This window comes from Zalophus californianus, chromosome 1 (genome assembly GCF_009762305.2).
Source record: "Zalophus californianus isolate mZalCal1 chromosome 1, mZalCal1.pri.v2, whole genome shotgun sequence".
In the NCBI taxonomy this organism is placed as follows: domain Eukaryota; kingdom Metazoa; phylum Chordata; class Mammalia; order Carnivora; family Otariidae; genus Zalophus; species Zalophus californianus.
In genome coordinates, this window is record NC_045595.1 from 25,674,404 (window position 1) to 25,698,952 (window position 24,549).

A 24,549-nucleotide genomic window follows, 5' to 3' on the forward strand; every position below is an offset into this window, starting at 1 on the left:
CGCCGCCACCTCCGGGACGCGGACCCGCGGGGCGAAGCCAATTAGCACATGCGTACTGGGAGACAGACAAAGTCCCACAATGCTTCGGTTGATCACTTCCAATCATATTCTAGGCGAAACGCTTCCGCCCGGATAAATACTTCCAGGAGGTTGTAGTCCTTACTTCCGGAAAGGCGCTCTGTGCATTGTGGGTTAGGAAATGAAGCTTGGTTCCTCTTGCCCTTTGAGTGCCCTCCTCTTAAACGGTACGCGCGTTGGGGATTCCGCGGTCCACCACGGTACACGTTTCCTGCGCGGCACCAGACATTTGCCGTAGTGGAGAGGTGAAGATGGGCCTTGCTTTCCCAGGAGATAAGTGGTTAAAAGTTGTGCAGACGTAGACGCTGTGGCCTAGACCCATTGACCCCTCCACTCCAGGTCATACTGAATATCCCTAATCAAGAGGAGAGAGCTCCGAGATACGTTCATCGACTAGTACAGCTTTTTAAGAGAAGCCAACGAGGAAAGTGCTTTTCTTGTATCATTTCTCTCCCTGAAGCATGGAAAACTTAATTCCTTATGTTAAGAAAGTGGAAAGCCTCCTAATTCTAAAAATATTTATGATCTTAATGTTTTTCTGATTACAAAATGAGGTATACATCTTGTGAAAAAATTTTTTAAGCACATTCTCCATAATTTTCGTCATATCCCCATATTTCCTCTCTACCGTTGGTGCAGTTCAGGATAAGCAGCTACCCCTACCTACACCCCTACCTTAGTTAAGTCATTATCACCCACCCTTCAGATCTGATTAAAAGTTTAACTCCCTTGGAAAATACTTCTTTGATCTCACTAGATGAATTACTCAGGCTCAAAGAATCATAATAGTTAATAGTTTTGATTTCACATATAATATTATTGACAAACTTCCCCCCTACCCCACTTGTCTGAAAGCGCTGAGAAGGCAGGACTCAAATCCTTTTTTGTATGCCATTGTATTCCCTGGAGTTGGCACACCTTGACGTTCAAATATGGTCGAGTGAAAGAGGGGATGGCTGAATAAACCATATTATATCCATACAGCATAAAACTATCAGAAGTTAGAATAATGTAGAATTATAAATTCTAATGAAAAGGTCTCCAAGACACAGTTAGTGGAAAACGCCAAATAATGACGAAGTACTGTAAAGCAATATAATGTAGATTTCCCCTGGGTATTTGTGAGTGTGAGTGTGTATGTGTGTGTGTAAATGCAGAAAAAGAATTTTTTTTTTAAAGATTTTATTTATTTGACAGAGCGAGAGAGGGAACACAAGCAGGGGGAGTGGGAGAGGGAGAAGCAGGCTTCCAGCCGAGCAGGGACCCCGATGCGGGGCTTGATCCTAGGAGGCTGGGATCATGACCTGAACCAAAGGCAGACGCTTAAGGACTGAGCCATCCAGGCGCCCCAGAACAAGAATTTTTAAGTAGAATCTGCAGTAGTGATGGTGGTTACCTGTTTAACCTGTTTGGAGGGAGGAGGAGACCTTCCCAGGAAGTGAGGGAATCTGGTTTTGGTGTAGTAGTCAAAAGAGCTTAATCTGTACTTTAAAATTTTTGCCTTAGGGGCACCTGGGTGGCTCAGTCGTTAAGCATCTGCCTTCGGCTCAGGTCATCAACCCAGGGTCCTGGGATCGAGCCCTGCATCAGGCTCCCTGCTCCACGGGGAGTCTGCTTCTCCTCTCCCACTCCCCCTGCTTGTGTTCCCTCTCTTGCTGTGTCTCTCTCTGTCAAATAAATAAATAAAATCTTTAAAAATAAATAAAAATTTTGCTTTATTGAAATATAATTTGTGCATGGAATAAAATTTACCAATTTTAACTGTATAATTATATGAATACAAATGTATACAGTAGAATAACCAACACCATAATCGTGATATCAATTATTTCTATTACCTGCAAAAGTTCCCTCATACTCCTTTGTATTCATCCTCTTCCCTCACCTCCAGCCCTTGGCCAAACACTGATCTGTCACAATAGCTTTGCCCTTTCCAAAATCTCATATAAATGAAATCATACATTATGTAATCTTTTGTGTGTGGCTTTTTTCTCCTAGCATAATGATTTCGAGATTCATCTATGTTATAGTGTGTATCAATAGTTTGTTCTTTTTCACTGCTGAGTAGTATCCCACTGTATGGATATACCACAATTTCTTTATCCACCAATTGGTAGACTTTGGGTTGTTTAAAGTATTGAGCTTTTATGAATAAGACTGTTTGAACATTTGAGTACAAGTGTTTGTATATCTATATTAATTTATTTTTACAATAATATCCATGCATTTATCCATGCATTACTTATATAATTTAAAAAGTAATCTTTGAATTTGATAAATGAGTCAACCACTGTTTGACATATATTCTTCCACAGTTTCCTCCCTGAAATACTAACATCTCTATATAAATGTTAATGGGATTTTATACTGCTAAGCAACTTCTTTTCAGTTAAATAATATACTGTGGACATTTAAAAATATCAGTATTTATAGATTTAACTCATTCTTTTTTTAAGAGCTGCATTCCATTGTAGCTACATAAAATAACTTATTTAACTGATCCTATAAAATTGTAAAACATGCATATTCTTTGATCTAAAAATTCCACTTCCAGGAATTTATGGTAATGAAAATTTTCCTCAAGTTTGTTATGTTCAGGGGCACCTGGGTGGCTCAGTCGGTTAAGTGTCCGACTCTTGATTTCAGCAGGGGTCCTGATCTCAGGGTGGTGAGATGGAGCCCCACATCAGACTCAGCACTCAGTGGGGAGTCTGTTAGAGATTCTATCCCTTGCCCACTGCCCCTCCCCCCACTCACCTGCCTGCTCTCTAAATAAATGAATAATAAATAACATAAATAAAATCTTTTTAAAAAAAGTTTGTCCCATTCAAAAATGTTCCTTACAGCATTGTTTGTAATGGAGAAACTGGAAACATCAATTTTTAAATCACCCTTTGTTTCATTCCCTTGCTGATCACCAATCCAGATATTCCAGTTTTGCTTTTGCTACAGTTTTATAAATTTACAATGATAAGACAGTAATTAGGCACACCCATTGCCAGGATAAATATTTAATTTTCTAACAGTGCTATCCTAGGAGGTTCTGTAGTTGCTTATTTCAAGGTGCATTCTGCAGGATGGGGTTGAATAAGAAACATCTGAAAAGTTTGAAAAAGAGTAAGATATTTTGTATTGTTGAAGGCCTTTTGAGTAAAGCTCCATTTGACAGAACTACACCTCAGAAAACTGTCATTTCTCAGAATGATCCTGAGCAGTCAAAAGCAAAAACTTTACTCTGGCTGATAATAAGGTAAAGCCATTTTGTACACTACAATGGGTTTATTCTGCCCTTTTTAAAAGTTTCCAGATATTCCAGCAATAACAAGCAAGGTGAAATTAAATGTAATTAAATATACAACATTTAAAGAGCACCAGGAAAATGCAAAGAGAAAGCAATTTTTTTTGCACTTAGACTTTAAACTCTTTAAGCAATTTAATAGAAATGTTTATTAATTTCTGATGTGAAGCAAAATACTATTTAATTTTGTAACAACTAAAAGTCTATACAATTACCTGAGAGATCTGAACATTTTCCTAGAATTTAACTTAAATGGAATTAAAGACTTATCTTCCTTGAAAAGAAACTTCCTTTGCACTGGAAATACATGTAATGAGTTGCTTAACAGCTGAGTAACTTAAAATTGCATTTTGGAAGCTTGTTAGATAAAAAAAATCCTGTATCCTTTAAGTAGCCTTTATGTCTGTTTTAAATTTTATATAGAAGTCCTTAAAACAATGTTCACCTGATTATAAGTGTCTTCCCCAATTGACTCTAAATTTCTCAAGATAAATGAAAATGGGTTTCCTTCCACATAACTTCTTCCAAATCTGTTTAATTAAGCAAAATAGATGGAAGGAATTCTCGTGTCCATCTCTAGCATCCAAAACCTAAACCAAAAAATAAATAAACACAAAACAACAAATGAAGATGTCAGAGTAGATTTTTCAGATTTCCTTTTGAGATATGCTGCACATCAAGTAGCTTCTAATAGACGTTACAAAACAGGATGTTAATGGCCTACTGAAATGTCTCTTTTGTAAAGATAAGGATACAGGTCAGAGAAGCTAAGTAACCTGCCAAGGCGCCCATAGGTAATAAGCAGTAGAATTGGGATAAGAACCCATTTCTTCTGATGTCAACACTCTTAACTGTACTCACTGCCTTCTTTTTAAAAATGAGAAAATTGAGTCCCAAAGGAAAAAACTGCTATTATTTATTGATCATTTATCAGGTAGCAAGTCCTATACTTCATTTAATCTAACAACTATGAGAAAGGTATTATGAGGTTGCCCCAACTCATAAACAACCACTACATTAGGTATGTTTTCCTCATTTCTGATTTTTTTTGAAGATTTTATTTTTTAATAAAATCCCCCAATGTGGGGCTCAAACTCACAACTCCAAGATCAAGTGTTACAGGCTCTACCAACTGAGCCAGTCAGGTGCCCTGTCTGGCTTCAGGGTTTTTTTTGTTGTTGTTGTTTTAGGTAGAGTCCATGCCCAGTGTGGGCCTTGAACTCACAACCCTGAGGTTGAGAATCACATGCTCTACTGACTGAGCCAGCCAGAAGCCCTGATTTTTTTTATATGTTCCAGTTCCATGGGTTTAATAATGTATTTCTTTTGCCGATTGTGTATGTTACATTAGAATGCAAGCTTCTTAAGGAAACCATATTCCTTCCTTTAAAATTTTCAAGGCACTTGAGAGTATGTATTCTATAAATAGTGCTAATATTTAATAGCAACAACAGATGTTATTGAGCACTTACTATATGCCAAACATGCTTAATATACATTATCCCTTTATTCTTCTCAACAATTTAATCCATACCATTCACTTTGCTCTCTGCAAAAATGACTCAGCTCCTTTTTCTAGTCCATCTGTTAGTTGTACAATAATATAATTATTTTTACCTCATTTCCTCCCAACCTCTCAAAACTCCATTTGATATCATTCTCTAACTGTAATTCATCACTGATCTTGTTTAAAGTTCTTGTTCTCTGAACATTGTTATTTATCTACAATAGTGGAAGAGTATCTGTGCTTCAACAAAGAATCTTGTCCACCCACTTTCTCTTTCACAGAAGAGGGGAGTGGTGTGTGAATTCCCAGAGTCTTCGGATAGTTTGGCCCAACCTGTTACCTCTCAACAACTCAAAGCCTCTGCCATGTAGGTAAGAACTTTCCTTAGTTTCAGTGCCTTTTATTAAGTCTTCTTTTAAAAAACAGTTTTATTTATTCCATTTGATTTTGTGAGAAGGCTTGTATATCTGGATCCATGCCCTCACTTTCCTAGGAGTCAGGGTTTTGTTTGTTTTTTAATAATTTGGGTAAAGTTTATAAAGTCAACACTTACCTATTTCACCAGTTTAAATTTACTTCTGCTGGGACGCCTGGGTGGCTCAGTCGGTTGAGCGTGTGCCTTCGGCTCAGGTCATGATCCCAGGGTCCTGGGATCGAGTCCCACATCAGGCTCCTTGCTTGGCAGAGAGCCTGCTTCTCCCTCTACCTGCTCTGCCTGCCGCTCCCCCTGCTTGTGTGCTCTCACCCTGACAAAAAAATAAATAAAATCTTTAAATTTACTTCTGCTTAGCTGCTTAATAAGGTGGCATAAATTTTATACATATCTTAAACTATTTTAAAGTTTCTTGCAGGAAACTTTAAAAATAAGGAATGCAACAGCTTGATTAGTTTCCTTCAAAGTATTTACAGCAGTCACATTCCCGACTTCTAGAAGAACTGGTATTCTGGCTTTCTGTCTGCTTTAAATCAGAGCGATTTTATGGTAGGTACATAGCCTTAGGCCACTAATTCTACTCAAATTTGTACTTACCATTTATAAAAATTTAACAGTTAAAGAAATTATTAGGTAGCTTAAAGCTAAATGTCTGACTACTACGTACCATAGCAAATTAATGAAATAAGGTTATTTCATAAAATCTTCCTCTCCTTGCCTAAATCTCCATATATCCAGACTGTATAAATATTTCAAATATCTCACAATTACTGACATATCTTTCATGCTACAAAGCATGAATAAATTTCCTTACAAAAAATCTTTTTCCTCCAAATATTAGATTTACTGACTCATGTAATCCTGTCTTCATGGTATATGGTGGTTGAGAGTATTAGTGAAACAATCACCTAATGTTCAATTCATAGATCTATCTAGTCCTCAAACTTTAACATGCACCAGAATTCCTTGGAGGGCTGTTAAAACAAAATTGATCGGACGCTTGCTTCTAGTCAAGATCAAGTAACAAGGACCAGATTTACCCTCTCACCTAAAATAATGAAAAACAAAAACTAGGCAAAATATACAAAACAATGGTTTTCAAGACCCTAGACACCAGGCAATGAAGGACAATGATTCTTGAAAGACAGAAAACAAATGCAGTGAGCCCTGAACCTGAGATTGCTCCAGTTTACAGCCTTGAGGGTATTTTTAGGCCACATCATAGAAAGGGGAACATTGGGTAGCCTGGTGAACTCTTTGAGCTGAAAGTCTGGGGAAACCAAACTTTAGGACAGAATTCCAGAGAGGAAGGAGAGCACAGAAAGAAAAAATGCTTATACAAAAACCCTTGTACAGATCTGCAGAAAGTTCACTAGCGTATTCTGCAGAGCACTGATTAGCACATGTGTGTGAGGAACTACTCAAAGCCAAGGAAAGAACCATCAGAAAGGATTAAAGGCAACAGTGGCCAGGGTTGGTTGGGAACAGTGTCTGTTCCTATCAGCCAGATTGGAAAAACTCATAATTCATAAGATAGCAGCTAGAGTGCTCAAGAAGGTCTTGCCTCAGTAGTGAAGAATAATTATTGCTTAACTAAGCATTGGTAGTTGGAATGCAAAGTGATGCAGCTACTCTGGAAAACAGTATGGAGGTTCCTCAAAAAGTTAAAAATAGAACTACCCTATGATCCAGTACTACCAAGTATTTACCCAAAGAATACAAATATACTAACTTGAGGGGATACACGCACCCTGATGTTTATAGCGGCATTATCAACAATAGCCAAATTATGGAAAGAGCCCAAATGTCCATAGACTGATGAATGGATAAAGAAGATGTGGTATCTATATACAATGGAATATTTCTCATCCATAAAAAGAATGAAAGCTTGCCATTTGCAATGACATGGATGGAGCTAGAGAGTATTATGCTAAGTGAAATAAGTCAATCAAGGGGCGCCTGGGTGGCTTAGTCCATTGGGAGTCTGCCTTCGGCTCAGGTCATGATCCCTGGGTCCTGAGATAGAGCCCCACATCAGGCTCACTCTTCAGCGGGAGGCCTGCTTCTACCCCTCCCATTCCCCCTGCTTGTGTTCCCTCTCTCACTATCTCTGTTAAATAAATAAAATCTCATTATCTCTGTTAAATAAATAAAATCTTTAAAAAAAATAAGTCCATCAGAGAAAGAGAAATACCATATGATTTTGCTCATATGTGGAGTTTAAGAAGTAAAACTAATGTTCATGGGGGAAAGAAGACAGAGGCAAACCAAGAAACAGATTCTTGACTATACAGAACAAACTGATGGTTACCAGAGGGGAAGTGGGTGGGGGATAGGTTAAATAGGTGATGGGGATTAAGGAGGGCACTTGTGATGAGCACCGGGTGATGTATGGAAGTGTTAAATCACTAAATTGTACACCTGAAACGAGTATTACACTACTGGAATTTAAATAAAAACTTTAAATAAACTGAGCACTGCTTTGGACCTACCTAATAAATCATAAAAGACCTGAAAGGACCAAATAATTTCCAAGTAACTTAACTGATTTCTAGAACAAAGCTCAAGAAGATTTATAAGAATACAAAAATATCCAACACCCAACAAGGTAAAATTCTGGCATCTAAAATTATCAGGTATGCAAAGAGTCAGGACACATGATCCATAATAATGAGATAACCAGCTGAAACCACCTCAGAACTGACACAATGTTATCTTAAATGTAAGTAGAAACAAGGAAGACATAAAGACATACATCAAGTTTCTAGAAATAAAAACCACAGTGTCTGAGATGGAAAATAGACTAGATTGAATTAAATAGCAGATCAGACAATACACAAGATAATGAACTTAACGGCATAGCAGCAGAAATTATCCAAAACAAAATACAGAGAGATGGAAGAGTAACAAAACAAGACAAAAACATGAAGAGTATCTGTAAACTGTAGACAACCTCACACAGCCTATTGCATGAATAATTGAAGTCCCTGAAAAAAGAGAAGGGGGACAGAAAAAATACTTCAAGAAATATGCCCCCAAATTTTCCAAATTTGATGACAACTATAAAACCACATATACAAAGTCCACTAACCCAAGCACAAGAAACGTGAATAAAACTACATCAAAGGGTATTATTATCAAATAACACAAAACCAGTAATAAAATCTCAAAAGCATCCAGAGAAAGAGACTTATTAACTACATAAGAACAAAGATAAAAATGATAATCATATTTCTCACTGGAAATAATGCAAGTAAGAGACAGTGGAGTAACATTTTAAAATACTGAAAGAAAAAGGGACAAGTTACAAATCTATACATAGTAAAAACCTCTTTTTTTTTTTTTTAAGATTTTAAGTAATCTCGGGGCACCTGGGTGGCTCAGCCGGTTGAGCGTCAGACTCTTGGTTTTGGCTCAGGTCATGGTCTGAGGGTTGTGGAATCGAGCCCTGTGTCAGGCTCAAGCAGTGGGGAGTCTGCTCGAGATTTTCTCTCCCCCTTTCTCCCCATTTGCTCCCCCCCCCCGCTCATGCTCTCTCCCTCTCTCTAAAATAGATAAATAAAATATTTTTTAAAAAATATTTTAAGTAATCTCTACAACCCAATGTGGGGTTCAAACTCACAACCCTGAGATCAAGACTCCCACACTCTAGTGACTGAGCCAGCCAGGCACTCTCATAGTAAAAACATCTTTGGCAGAGGCTGCTGGGAAGATGGTGGAGCAGGAGGACCCTGGGCTCACCTCTTGCAGCACGGCCTCCTAGAAAACACCCACATTGGCATAAATAACCCAGAAAGTGACCCGAAGACTAGCAGAATAGACTCTCCACAGCCAGATGTAGACAAGAAGGCACAGTGAAGCAGGTCCACCCACTCTGATACACTCTTGGCAAGATCCCATCAAAGCAGTACCACAAGCCTGGCAGTGTGCAAGCAGCCCAGACAAGGGCCAACACCACTCCAACACCACTCCAAAGTGAGTCCTGCTCCAAGGAGAGGGGAAGATAACCACACACCAGTCTAACTGTGACCCCACCAGTCTAACTGTGACCCCAGGCTGGGGGTAGACAGCTGGTCTGACTATAGGCCCCACCCACCAATAAAAGCTTCCCAGGGGACAACACAGGGAAAGTGCCCTGCAGTTTGGTGCTGCTTCATCTCTGGCAAACACCTGGTCGTACTCAACTCAAGCCCTAGGCATCCCTGGAGTGGCCCACTAACACCACAGGCACCAGACTCTGCCCACAACAGGATGAGAGCCATTGCAGGCTGGACTGAAGGCAAACACAGCTCCACCATAACAGTGGGACACCTGTGTAGCAACACACATAGGAAACACCCCCTATGCACCATTTTCTGGTGAAAAGGAGGCATTGTACTGGGGCGCTACAGGACCTCTTATTCATAAAGCCACTACTTTCAAGTGCAGGAGACATAGCTGACTTTCCTAACACATAGAAATAGACATAGCAATAGACAAAGTGAAAAGACAGAGGAATATGTCCCAAATGAAAGAGCAGAAAAAAATCATAGCAAGAGACCTAAACAAAATTGAGATAAGTAATATGTCTGATAGTGAATTTAAAGTAATGCTCATAAAGATATTTGCTAGAATTGAGAAAGGAGTGCAGGACCTCCATGAGACCCTCCACAAAAAGATAGGAGACCTAAAAAAGGACCAGTTAGAGAAAATGAACTCACTAAATGAAAATAAAAATAGACCACCCGGAATAAATAGCAAACAAGAGGAAGTAGAAGAACAGATTAGCAACCTGGAGAACAGAGTAATGGAAAGTAATCAAGCTGAGCAGATCAGAGGGGAAAAAATATATGCAAAACGAGAATAGACCCAGGGAACTCAGCAACACTGTCAAGCAGAACAGTCACATGATAGGGATCCCAGAAGAAGAGGAGTGAGAAAAGGGGGCAGAAGATTTATTTGAAGAAATAGTAGCTGAAAACTTCCTGAATCTGGGGAAGGAAAGAGAAATCCAGATCCAGGAGGCACAGAGTGCCCCCAACAAAACCAACCCAAAGAGGTCTGCACCAAGACACAAAGTAAGTATGATAGCCAAAAGTAGTGATAAAGAGAGAATTTTAAAAGCAGCAAGAGAAAGGAAAGCAGTTATATACAAGGGAAACACATAAGGCTATCAGTGGATTTTTCAGCAGAAACTACAGGCCAGAAGAGCGTGGCATGATATATTCAAAGTGCTAAAAGGAAAAAATCTACAGCTAAGAATACTCCACCCAGTAAGGTTTTCATTCAGAATAGAAGGAGAGAGAGAGTTTCCCAGAAAAACAAAAGTTAAAGGAATTCATGACCAGGAGTAACCAGCCACGTCCCTGTCACACATGATATGTCAGCCTGTGGGTCCCAAATCCACAGTCCAGCCACCTTCCTGCCCGAGTCAGCATGCACTGCCTGCCACCTGCTCAATACCAAGTCAACATGCCTTCACCTCAGATCAACAAGGACTCAAACTGACACTCTTCCCCTCAAATTCCAGCCCCTGTGCTCAAGTTTTTGCACAAAAGTGGGCATAATTATAACAGCAGAATGAAGCAACCCAAATAGTGACACTAATTCTGTGGAATAATATAATGGATAAAAGGAGTGTGCTAGGCTGAGAACATCTCCAACAAGCACATCAAAGAACAATACATACAGCATGATTCAGGTTACTGAAAGAAACAAACCCCAGCAAAATAAACAAGATGAAATAAGAGAGGAAGACAAACCAGAAGAGACTCTTAATCATAGGAAACAAACTGAGGGTTTCTGGAGGGGAGGTGGGTGGGGGGATGGGGTAACTGGGTGATGGACATTAAGGAGGGCATGTGATGTAATGAGCACTGGGTGTTATATAAGACTGAGGCATCACTAAATTCTACCTCTGAAACTAATAATATAGTATATGTTAATTGAATTTAAATTAAAAAAGAGCTTTTTTTTTCCCTGCTTGATGTCTGGATTTAGGGTAGGGGACTTCTGACCTCAAGAGGATGGCAGAGACACAAGACTGAAGGAACCTGGGACCCTGCCTGCCAATGAGGAATATTAGCATCCTAAATTCAACTGTGTCTGAACTTAGCAGTTGACACTGAATTAAATACAAAATATGTGCTTGATGAATAAATAAGTGAAGGAGGGAAAGTCACAATTAATTAACTTCTTGGAGTTTGGGGACCTGACTTCTAGTCCAGCTTCTGCTGTCATGGACATGAGACCACCCGGAAGTCACTTCTCATTTCTGGATCTGAGTTGCCTCCCTTGTCTCATGGGGAAGTGGTCTCAAATGGTCTCTTTGACCTCCTCTAATTAGGGATTGATTCTTACATTATTTAATTTGGAACCAATAAAACCTGAGTTTATTCCCTGAAAAAAGAAAGAGAGAGAGAGAGAGAGAGAGAGAGAGGAAAGAAGAAAGAAAGAGAAAGAAAGCCCCCCAAAAATCTTTTAAAATAATTCAAAATAAAGATATTCTAAGACATATAAAAGTTGAATGAATTCATCAACAGCAAACCTGCACTATAAGAAATGTTTTAAAGAAAGTTCTTCAGGCAAAAAAAAAAAAAAGATACCATATAGATCTATGTAAAGGAATAAAGAACACTGGCGAAGATTAAGTATAAGAGTATATATTTAAGGATTTTTTTCTTACTATTTAAATATTTTTATTTTTTTAAAGATTTTATTTATTTGAGAGAGAGCACAAGCGGGGGGGAGGGGCAGAGGGAGAGAGAGAAGTAGACTCCCCACTGAGCAGGGAGTCTGACTGGGGCTCAATCCCAGAACCCTGGGATCATGACCTGAGCCGAAGGCAGATGCTTAACCAACTGAGCCACCCAGGTACCCCTATTTATTTAAATACTTTTATAAGATAATTGACTATTTAGGGGCTCCTGGCTGGCTAGGTTGGTGGAGCATGCAACTCTTGATCTCAGGGTCGTGAGTTTAAGCCCCAAGTTGGGCATGGAGCTTAAATTAAATAAATAAATAAATAAATAAATAAATAATAATAAATAAATAAAAGAATACCTGACTATTTAAACAAAAATAACAACAATGTATCGTGGTATTTATAACTTATGCAAAATTAAAATTCATGAATGATAATATAAAGGCTGGAAGGAGAGAAACAAGTATATTACTGTAACATTCTTATTCTATACATGCAGTGGCATAATATCACTTGATGGTAGACCAATAAGTTAAAAATGTATACTGTAAACCGTAGAGAAACTACACTAAAATAATAAAAAAGTTATAGCCAATAATCCCACAAAGGAGATAAAATGAGATCATAAAAAATATTCCACTAATTCAAAAGAAGTCAGATAAAAAGGAAAAGGGGAATAAAGAGATTAAAAAAATAGAAAACAAATAGCAAGATAATAGATTCAAATCTAACCATATCAATAATCACATTGTCAGTGGTAGAAGCACACCAATTAAAAGGCAAAATTTGTCAGATTGGATAAAAAAAAGCAGCAACAGACTATATGTTATCTACAAAAAAGTATTTTAAATATAAAGATAACAAATAGGTTAAAAGTATGGTAAAGATACACCATGCTAACACTTGTCAAAAGAAAGCTGAAGTTCTATGAATATCAAACAAAGTGGATTTCAGAGCAAAGTATATTTAAAACTTGTAATTATAGTCAAAAGATTTCAGTAGACCTCTCTTAATAATTGATAGAATGAGTAGGCAGAAAATCAGCAAGGACATGAACAACACTATCAACAAACCTGACATTTATAAGACACTCCACCCAACAACAGCAAAATACACATTGTTCTCAAGCGTACCTGGAACATTTACCAAGATAAACTATATTCTGGGCGATAAAGCAAATCTAAATAAATTTAAAAGGATTCAACACATACCGAGTATGTTCTGGGGCAACACTGAAATGAAATTAGAAATCAATAAAAAGATTTCTGGAAAATCTACAAATGTTTGGAAAGTAACTAACACTTCTAATTAACCCCATGGATCCATCTAAGAAATCAAAAAGGAAATTATAAGGTATTTTGAACTGAATGAAAATAAATATAGAATATATCAGCATTAATGGAATACTACTAAAGCAGTACTTAGGGGGAAACGTAAGCACTAAAAACCTACATTAGAGAAGAAGAAAGACCTCAGATCAATGACCTTAGCTTCTACCTTGAGAAACTAAAATAAAAAGCAAATTGAAACCAAAGTAAGCAGAAGAAAGGAAAGACAACAATAGGAATCAATGAAATGGAAAATGGAAAAATAGAGAAAATATAGCCAAAATCCAATTATTTGAGAAGAAGGCCTCTGTGAGGCCTGATACCTAAACCAAAGACATTACAAAGAAACCACAAACCAATACCCACCAATACCCAACACAAAAGCAAAAATTCCTTTGCAGGGGGTGGTCAAGTCATTTTATTAACCCAGCTATACAAAAGACCCCTCCCCACCACCACCACATCTCTGCCACCCCTACTTTCTTCCAAAAAGTAGTGGAGTGAGAGGGAAAGAAGGATTGAGCAGAAGACCCCCTCCCCCAGGAGCCACTTACAAAAGGTGGAGATGGGGCCGGGGAAGACATCATAAAAATGGCAACAGAGGGACAACAGAACCACAAACATAATACAAAGCTGGGCAGGGGAAAGGGGAATACCAGGGGAGGGGCGAGATGGGGGCCAGGGAAGATGAGACTCCAGAAGAGAGAAGCCCAGAGGCCTCTCCCTTCTTTCTCACAGCCTCAAAAGCTGCAGGCTCCACCTGGACAGGCCAAAGAGTTCTACAGTATATTCGTGGGTCTTCTCTTCACATGCTAGGGTCCTGAGAGAAGGGGGCAGGGACTGCTGGCTCCTCTCAGGGCCACACCCGTGCCTGCCTTCCCCACCCCACTGAGGAATGTGTGCATGAGCTACGAGAGGGAGAGGGGAAGGGGGAGGGGGAAGGGGGAGGGGGAGAGGGAGGGGGAGAAGGAGGGGGAGAGGGGAAGAGGGAGAGAGGGAGAGGGAGAGAGGGAAAGGGAGAGAGGGAGGGGGAGAGGGGGAGAGGGAGAGGGAGAGAGGGAGAGAGGGAGAGGGAGAGAGGGAGAGGAAGAGGGAACGCAGCAGTGCCGGGCTCTTACCAGGCTCCTAGATCACCCGGCCCAAGAAATAGACCAAAAGGTAGGGAAAGAGAAGCAAAACACATCCTGACACTCTGGAGTGCATTTCAGGACCCTGGCAATGACAGTCCCCCCCCCCCCCCCCCCCCCCCCCCCCCCCGCCACCGGCTGGGACAGGGATCCTTGTAACAGGATAAGGGCTCTGTGCTTTTTCAAACTTTCGTTCAGTCCAGCCAGGGAGGCAGAGAAATACAGGTGCCCAAAGTTCTAGACCAGCACGGACGCTACTGTGCAAGAAACGGGCAAGGCGGGGAGGATGGTACAGAGTCCAGGTTCCAGGACAGGCTGAATTTCAAATATTCTGGTCTGTCAGACCGCATATCCCAATTTTGGGCAAAAATATGGTCATTAGGAGAAAAGCCCAAGAGAGGCTGAGAAAGGGCCAGTGGCTTTGGTATGAGGGACACATGTTCAGACAGCATCTCTTACCCATAGTCTTGAAGCCCCAAATCACCAAGAAACTGCCCCAGCCAAGAGCTCTCCTGCTTCTTCAAGCTATTTGGTTCTTTAAGGGGGTAGGACTTGGGTAGGTCTTGGAGGAGTCAAGAGATGGGTAAGAAAAGGAAAAATTCCCCATTTATTCCCTAAAGCTGTCTCCTAAAGCCCATGAAAGGGAGACTACAAGGATGGAGTCCCAACTGCTCTGGCCAGAAACCTTTAGCATTTCACTCCAAAAACTAAGGCTGCAGCTGTGGGGCTAGAGAGGAGTGTTAGGCACAGGTGCTGGGGCATCCATCTGCACAGAGGAGACCCCTGCCCTCCAGAACTTCCTCCAGCCTCTTTTCTCTTGCAGTAATACCCCTAGGCCTTCAGAGACTGGAGCCACCCCAATGCTTGGCAGGGTTTTGGTTTCTTTCTCTGCCCCCAGGAGCCACTGTGTTTCTGCCCCACAGGGATGGGAAGCCCCTGGAAACAAGGACCAAGAACCAGACTTGGAAACCATCACCCTCACCAGTGTCACCCATCGTTAGCAGCCGCCAGCTGCCCCACACCGTCATGGATGTACAGACTGGATCTCCTTGGTCTTGAGGCAGAGATCACAAGCCCAGACGGCGGAGGCCTCAGTGGTCAGCAGCCCATATGTGCTCTGTCATGCCTGTGCGCTCGTGGTGGAACCACTTTTGGCAGGAGGCCTCACACAGAATGGCATGCTGCTCATCATTCACCTCACTGCAACAGGCATCACACGGGTACACCAGGCCTGGGGGAGGCCAAGGCACTGAGCCCCTACCTGCCTGGCTGGGGGGTGCCAAGCTGTTGGCATCCACAGTTCCCCCACCCTACCTACTGCTATTTGGGGGGAAACTGGGCTGATTCCCATTAACAGCAGCAACTGTGGAGCATGAGTAAGACTCCTGGGGAAAAGCACTGTGGGCAGGTGGATTCAAGGGCTTTCCCCCATCCTCACCACCAGGGCCAGGAAAGCCAGGGTCTGGACCAGGGAAGAGACTTGGGTGGAGGGCAGGCTGGGGAACCCTTGACCAGGTCTCTGGAGGAGAGGGGCCAAAAGGTGCTCCTGGCTGCACAAAGCGTTGGGGGAGAAAAGGGGCAGCTCCCCTCTGGGAGGTTGTCCCATGGTGGGTGAGGTCATGGGGCCAATCCCCCTAATAGGCCTGGCATCATCTATCCACCAAGAGGGCTGAAGTTCTGACCCAGAGGCTGGTTGAAGGGCTGGGTAGGAAAGTTCATGTTGCCTGGGGGTAAGTAGCCAGGGCCCTGGGGAGGGGTGTTCATGTTGAAAGCAGGGCCCATAGGGTTGGGAGGGAAGGGGGGCGCTGTCAGTGAAGAGGCCGGGGACTGCCTCCACCCCCAATGCCATAGCCTGGGGATACCTGGCCTGCCACGCCCCCTGTACACAGAAGCCTCCAAAGGGGACAGGACACCAAGGAATGGGGGGGCTGTGCCCCCCATCTTGGGGGCTCCGAAGTCATCAAAAGCTGCAGGCTCCACCTGGAGCCTGCACCAATCAAAACAGTTGGATGCAACCAGGTGATCCACCATGGGAGTCAGGCATGGTGCGAACTCCGTGCCCTGAGTATTTGACCCCCTTTGCTTCTTTTCTGGGCTCTTCATCTGCAGACCTGCCTTGCCCTGCTTCCTCCTGGTGCTAGGCAGAGCAGGGGGTGTATGGGGCAGCCACCTCCCTCCAGCTTGTCAGGTGGGGCTGGCGCTGAGGTGGCTGTGGGGGCAGGGGGCCAGGGTCAGTGTGATGGGGGACAGACTCATCCTCAGGGGGACCATCCCTGGGAGGGGGATCAAGGTACCCTCAAGGAGTGGCCATGCCAGGTGGTGAGGCCAGGTACCGAGCAGAGTGTCAGCCGCCCACCCCCAGGAGCAAAAATTCTAAACAAAATTTTAGCGAGTCAAATCCAAAACTGTATTAAAGGATAACACATCAAGACAAAGTGGGGTTAATCATAGGAATACAGTTGGTCTAACATTCAAAAGTCAATCAATGTTAACATACCAATCATATTCACAAACAAAAAAACCATATGATCATCTCAATAGATTCAGGAAAAGCATTTAACAAATTCAAAGCCCATGCCTGATTAAAAAAAAAAAAAAACGCAGCAAACTAGGAATAGAAGAGGACTTCATCAACTTGATAGAGGACAGCTATAAAAAAAATCTACAGCTGGGGCGCCTGGGTGGCTCAGTTGGTTAAGCGACTGCCTTCGGCTCAGGTCATGATCCTGGAGTCCCAGGATCGAGTCCCACATCGGGCTCCCTGCTCAGCAGGGAGTCTGCTTCTCCCTCTGACCCTCTTCCCTCTCATGCTCTCTATCTCTCATTCTCTCTCTCTCAAATAAATAAATAAATAAATCTTTAAAAAAAAAAAATCTACAGCTAATATCATACTTAATTATAAAAGGCTGAATGCTTTCCTTTAATATCAGGAACAAGACAGAGATGTCCACTCTCACCAATGCTATTCAACATTGTATTGGAGATTCTAGCCAGTGCCATAAGGCAAGAAATATAAATAAAAGCCATCTACTGGAAAAAAGTAAAGCAGTCCTTATTCAGAGATGGTATAATCTTCTAGATAAAAAATATGATGGGGGGACGCCTGGGTGGCTCAGTTGGTTAGGCATCTGCCTTCGGCTCAGGTCATGATCCCAGGGTCCTGGGATCGGGTCCCGCGTCGGGCTCCCTGCTCAGCAGGAAGCCTGTTTCTCCCTCTTCCACTCCCCCTGCTTGTGTTCCCTCCCTTGCTGTCTCTCTCTGTCAAATAAATAAATAAAATCTAAAAAAAAAAAAATGGAATCTACAAAAAAAATATACTAGAACTAGTAAATGAGTTTTTTTTTAAGTTTCTGGGATACAATATCAGTCTACAAAAGTCAACTATATATTAGGTATTTTGATCTACACTTTTGAATGAAAAACTGAAAATTGAATTTAAAAAATGACATAATTTATAACATCAAAAATAAGACAGGCTTAGGGATAAATCTGACAGAAGATGTGAAACATTTGTACCATGAAAACCACAAAATATTGCAGAGAGAAATTAAAAAGATATAAATAATGGAGAGATATATTTTGTTCATGGATCAGGGGGCAATATAATTAAGATGTCACTTCTCTCCCAATTTATCTATAAATTTAATACAAACCCAATCAAAATCCCAGGAAAAATTTGTCTAGAAATTCATAAACTTCTGCTTCTTCAAAAGATGCTGTTATGAAAATGAAAAGACAAGTCACAAACTAGGGGGAAACTGCAAACCATATATCCGAAAAAGAACTTGTATCAAGAATATAGAGAGAGGGGACACCGGGATGGCTTAGTCAGTTAAGCGTCTGACTCTTGGTTTCAGCTCAGGTCATGATCTCATGGGTCCTGAGATCAAGCCCCACAAGAGGGCTCCGCACTCAGCAGGAAGTCGGCTTGAAGATGCTCTCCCTCTGCCCCTCCCCCCACTTGTGTGTATGCTCTTTCAAATAATAAATCTTTTAAAAAATAATATATATAAAGAACTCTCAAAACTCAACCAGTAGAAATTAAACAACTCAATTTTTTAAAAGATTTTATTTATTTATTTGAGAGAGAGAGAATCTCAAACAGATTCCCTACTGAGTGCAGAGCTGGACACAGGGCTCGATCCCAGGCCCTTGAGATCATGACCTGAGCTGAAGTCAGATGCTTAACTAACTGAGCCACCCAGGTGCCCCTTAAACAACTCAATTTTTAAAATGAGCAAAAGATTTTAGCAGACACTTTACCAAAAAAAAAAAAAAAAAATCCAAAAAAAAAAAAAAAAATCCAAAAAAAACCCCCAAAACCATATAGACAAGTAATAAACAAAAGAAAAGATATTCAATGTCACAGGTCATTAGAGAAATGCAAATTAAAACCCCAATGAGATATTACAAACCTATCAGAAAAGCTAAAAATAAAAAGGCTGACCATACCAAGTGCTGGGTAGGTGTACAGAAAATGGAACTCATACACAGCTGGTGGAAACAAATTAGTACAACCACTTTGGAAAAGTTTGGCAGTTTCTTAAAAAGTTGAACAATCACCTACAATATGATCCAGCAATCCTATTCATACAATTCCTAGGTATTTACCCCACAGGAAAGGATGTATATGTATATATATATACTTGTACATGAGTGTTCATAGCAGCTTTATTTGGAATAGCCAAAAGCTAGAAATGACCCAAATGTCCAACTACACGTGAGTGGATAAGACATTTTTGTTATGGCCATATAATAGAATACTACTCAGCAAAAAAAGTAATGAACTATTGATACACACAACATGAATGAATCTCAAAACAATCATGCTGAGTGAAAGAAGTTAGACCCCTCTCTGCACTGCTGGAGCCCCTCACTCCCTGGAAATGTACATGGGTACCAAATTTGTCTCCATGCCCTCACTAGTCAGGAGCACCTCTCAGCTGCTGAGCTGACCACTTTTTGCAGCAGTGCTAAAACAACCAGAGACACTGCCAATGAGAGCCTCAGGAGCTGGGCAGCCTCACTTACCCCTAGCCATAACTTCCAAACCAGTGCCCTTTCAAATAGTAGCTAAATTCATTAGGGCTGTGGCTGTCACAGCAGGATGGGTGGCTCTGGGGCTGGGCTTGGGACTGTGTTTGGAAGCCTCATCACTGGTTATGCCAGGAACTTTTCTTTGAAGCAACAGCTCTTCTCCTATGCCATTCTGGGCTTTTCCCTCTCAGAGGTCATGGGCCTCTTTTGCCTGATGGTAGCCTTTTCCATCCTCTTCACCATGTTAAGGAGCCCTCTCCACCGTTTATGGTTCTTTCTCCCATGTCTCATCTGCTTTGTATAGTCTTTTTCCTATATATCACCAGGCAGGCTGGGGAAAGCGGTTGGCTCAGGGTTTGACAGAGGGAAGACAACTAAATACTATATTAATAAGATGTTAAGAAAGAAAAAAAAAGTCAGATCAAAAAAGGTACATCCGCAAATCAATGTGATACATTAATAAAAGAAATAACAAGAACCATATGATCCTCTCAATAGATGCAGAAAAAGCATTTGACAAAGTACATCCTTTCTTTATTAAAACTCTTTAGCGTATAGGGATAGAGGGTACATATCTTAATATTATAAAAGTCATCTATGAAAAACCCACAGTGAATATCATTCTCAATGGGGAAAAACTGAGAGCTTTCCCCCTAAGGTTAGGAACATGGCAGGGATGTCCACCATCACCACTGCTATTCAACAAAGTACTAGAAGTCCTAGCCACAGCAGTGAGACAACAAAAAGAAATAAATGGCATCCGAATCAGCAAAGAAGAAGTCAAACTCTCACTCTTTGCAGATGATAGGATACTTTATGTGAAAAACCCAAAAGACTCCACCCCAAAACTGCTAGAACTCATACAGGAATTCAGTAAAGTGGCAGGATATAAAATCAATGCACAGAAATCAGTGGCATTCTTATACACCACCACCAAGACAAAAGAAAGAGAAATTAAGGAGTCGATCCCATTTACAATTGCACCCAAAACCATAAGATACCTAGGAATAAATCTAACCAAAGAGGCAAAGAATCTGTACTCAAAAAACTATAAAATACTCATGAAACTGAGGAAGACACAAAAAAATGGAAAAACGTCCCATGCTCTTAGATTGGAAGAATATTATAAAAATGTCTTTGCTACCTAGAGCAATCTACACATTTAATGCAATCCCTATCAAAATACCATCCACTTTTGGGCGCCTGGGTGGCTCAGTTGGTTAAGCAACTGCCTTCGGCTCAGGTCATGATCCTGGAGTCCCTGGATCGAGTCCCACATTGGGCTCCCTGCTCGGCGGGGAGTCTGCTTCTCCCTCTGACCCTCCCCCCTCTCATGTGCTCTCTCTCTTTCTCTCTCTCTCAAATAAATAAATAAAATCTTTAAAAAAAAATACCATCCACTTTTTCAAAGAAATGGAACAAATAATCCTAAAATTTGTATGGAACCAGAAAAGACCCCGAATAGCCAGAGGAATGTTGAAAACAAAAAGCAAAGCTGGTGGCATCACAATTCTGGACTTCCAGCTCTATTACAAAGCTGTCATCATCAAGACAGTATGGTAATGGCACAAAAACAGACACATAGATCAATAGAACAGAATAGAGAGCCCAGAAATGGATGCTCAACTCTATGGTCAACTAATCTTCGACAAAGCAGGAAAGAATGTCCAATGGAAAAAAGACAGTCTCTTCTGTTGAAGAAATGGTGTTGGGAAAATTGGACAGCCACATGCAGAAGAATGAAACTGGACCATTTCCTTACACCACACACAAAAATAGACTCAAAATGGTTGAAAGACCTAAATGTGAGACAGGAACCATCAAAATCCTAGAGGAGAACACAGGCAGCAGCTTTATTTGGAATAGCCAAAAGCTAGAAATGACCCAAATGTCACATCTCACCATCAGCTTCAGCAACTTCTTCCTAGAAACATCCCCAAAGACAAGGGAAGCAAGGGCAAAAATGAACTATTGGGACTTCATCAAGATTAAAAGCTTTTGCACAGCAAAAGAAACAGTCCACAAAACCAAAAGACCACCGACAGAATGGGAGAAAATATTTGCAAATGACATATCAGATAAAGGGCTAGCATCCAAAATCTAACTTATCAAACTCAACACCCAAAGAACAAATAATCCAATCAAGAAATGGGCAGAAGACATGAACAGACATTTTTCCAAAGAAGACATCCAAATGGCCAACAGACACATGAAAAAGTGCTCAACATCACTCGGCATCAGGGAAATCCAAATCAAAACCTCAGTGAGATACCACCTCACACCAGTCAGAATGGCTAAAATTAACAAGTCAGGAAACGACAGATGTTGGCGAGGATGCGGAGAAAGGGGAACCCTCCTACACTGTTGGTGGGAATGCAAGCTGGTGCAACCACTCTGGAAAACAGTATGGAGGTTCCTCAAAATGTTGAAAATAGAGCTACCCTACGACCCAGCAATTGCACTGGGTATTTACCCCGAAGATACAAATGAGTGATCCAAAGGGGTACATGCACCCCAATGTTTATAGCATCAATGTCCACAATAGCCCAACTATGGAAAGAGCCAAGATGTCCATCAACAGATGAATGGATAATGAAGATGTAGTGTGTATATATATATATATATATATATATATATATATATATATATATACACACACACACACACATATATAATGGAATATTATGCAGCCATCAAAAAAACCCAAAATCTTGCCATTTGCAACGACGTGGATGGAACTAGAGGGTATTATGCTAAGCGAAATAAGTCAATCAGAGAAAGACATGTATCATATGACCTCACTGATATGAGGAATTCTTAATCTCAGGAAACAAACAGGGTTGCTGGAGTGGTGGGGGGTGGGAGGGATGGGGTGGCTGGGTGATAAGACATTGGGGAGGGTATGTGCTATAGTGAGTGCTGTGAATTGTATAAGACTGTTGAATCACAGACCTGTACCTCTGAAACAAATAATACATTTTAGGTTAAGAAAAAAAAAGAAGATAGTAGGAAGGGAAAAATGAAGGGGCGGAATCGGAGGGGGAGACAAACCATGAGAGATTATGGACTCTGAGAAACAAACTGAGGGTTCTAGAGGGGAGGGGGGTGGGGGGACGGGTTAGCCTGGTGATGGGTATTAAAGAGGGCACGTATTGAATGGAGCACTGGGTGTTATGTGCAAACAATGAATCATGGAACACTACATCAAAAACTAATGATGTAATGTATGGTGATTAACGTAACATAATAAAATTTAAAAAAATATATGAAATCTTGCCATTTGCAACAACATGGATGGAACTAGAGGGTATTAGGCTAAGCAAAAATAAGTCAATCAGAGAAAGACAATTATATGATCTCACTCATACGTGGAATTTAAGAAACAAAACAGGATCATAAGGGAAGAGAGGAAAAAATAAAGCAAGATGAAATCAGAGAGGAAGACAAACCATAAGAGACTCTTAACTCCAGGAAACAAACTGAGGGTTGCTGGAGGGAAGGTGGGTGGGGGATGGGGTAACTGGGTAATGGGCATTAAGGAGGATGTGTGATGTAATGAGCACTGCATATTATATGCAACTGATGAATCACTGAACTCTACCCCTGAAACCAATAATACACTATATGTTAATTAATTGAATTTAAATAAAACAAAAAGATAGCCAGTAATATCAGTTAAAACACCATCAACAGATACTAAAATCAGTAGATCAAGGAATCAAGATATAAATATGTTTAGAATTATTAGAACGAGGGGCACCTGGGTGGCTCAGTCGTTAAGCGTCTGCCTTGGGCTCAGGGCATGATCCCAGAGTCCTGGGATCGAGCCCCGCGTCAGGCTCCCTGCTCAGGAGAAAGCCTGCTTCTCTCTCTCCCACTCTCCCTGCTTGTGTTCCCTCTCTCACTGTGTCTCTCTGTGTCAAATAAATAAAATCTTTAAAAAGAAAGAGAATTATCAGAACGAACTAAAATAGGAAGAATTAAAAACTTCATCTTTGGAGTATGTAGTTTTGTATTGAAAGACAGCATATGAAATTATTTTTGCTTTTTATGATAGACCTTTTTGTACTTCTTGTTGCTTCAACTCTTGCTGTTTTGATACAAACACATATTTTTAAAATGAAAGTTACAATTACTTAGAAAAATATAAATGCAAAATACACAGCTCAAAGCAGTATATTATGACAATTGTTCAAGTCCTAGCTCTACCTTTAGCAGTCACATAACAGTCAAGATTTTTGACAATTCTGTTCTCAGTTTTCTTACTCTGAAATAGGAATGGAAAAGTGCATGCCTGGGGTGCCTGGGTGGCTCAATTGGTTAAGCATCCAACTCTTGATTTCAGCTCAGGTCATGATCTCAGGGTTGTGACATTGAGCCCCACATCAGGCTCTCTCCCCCTCTCCCTTTGCACCCCTACCCCCGCTCATATGTGTGCTCTCTCAAAAAAAAAAAATAAGATAAAATTTTTAAAAAGTGCATGCCTTTTAATAGTAATATTGTAAGGATGAAGTCATATATGTAATTACTGCATAGCATATTGAACTGTATTGTAACAACATAATAGAAACTACTTATTGTTTTGTTCTGAAAAAATAAAAATAAATGAACTAAGTTTTGAGCAAATGAAAACAAAAGGACAGATTTTAATAGAATCTCTTTTAAATGTACTGAAATATCTTATAGTACACTTTTAAGGATATTGCCCAGTAATTTCAAAAAGTAGTAACAGCCAATATATTTTATTATCAACAAATAAATTAAAATCCAAAGGATAGTATCACATGCTTTAAAAAAGGGAGATGAAATAAAAGTAATTTGATATTTTAAAAAAGGTTAAAAAAGTAGTAAATAATGGGGAATCCAACAAGAGCTACCTACATTATTAAGCTAAAATTTTTTCATCAGAACATTTCAGATGTGAAGTGAAATCACTTCATTGATCTGTTATTACACCAGACTGCTGTTCACTTGTTCATAGTAAACAGAAGAAGGTTTTCATTTGAATTTTTAAAAAATAAGTTGGGAAGTAAAAGGAATCTCATAATGCACAAGTTTC

General features: G+C 40.6%; 1 long non-coding RNA gene and 2 pseudogenes across 1 annotated transcript; 2 read left to right on the forward strand and 1 right to left on the reverse strand.

Moving 5' to 3' along the window:
• The first annotated feature begins 171 nt into the window (after positions 1-171).
• LOC113915827 lies at positions 172-11,386 on the forward strand. Its single transcript, XR_003517830.1, has 3 exons — positions 172-245; positions 5,165-5,254; positions 11,296-11,386. It is a non-coding gene; the product is annotated as an uncharacterized LOC113915827 (long non-coding RNA).
• A 4,054-nt stretch (positions 11,387-15,440) lies between these two features.
• On the reverse strand, positions 15,441-16,957 carry LOC113916066 (annotated as a pseudogene).
• A 2,370-nt stretch (positions 16,958-19,327) lies between these two features.
• On the forward strand, positions 19,328-19,794 carry LOC118356884 (annotated as a pseudogene).
• The last annotated feature ends 4,755 nt before the right edge of the window (positions 19,795-24,549 follow it).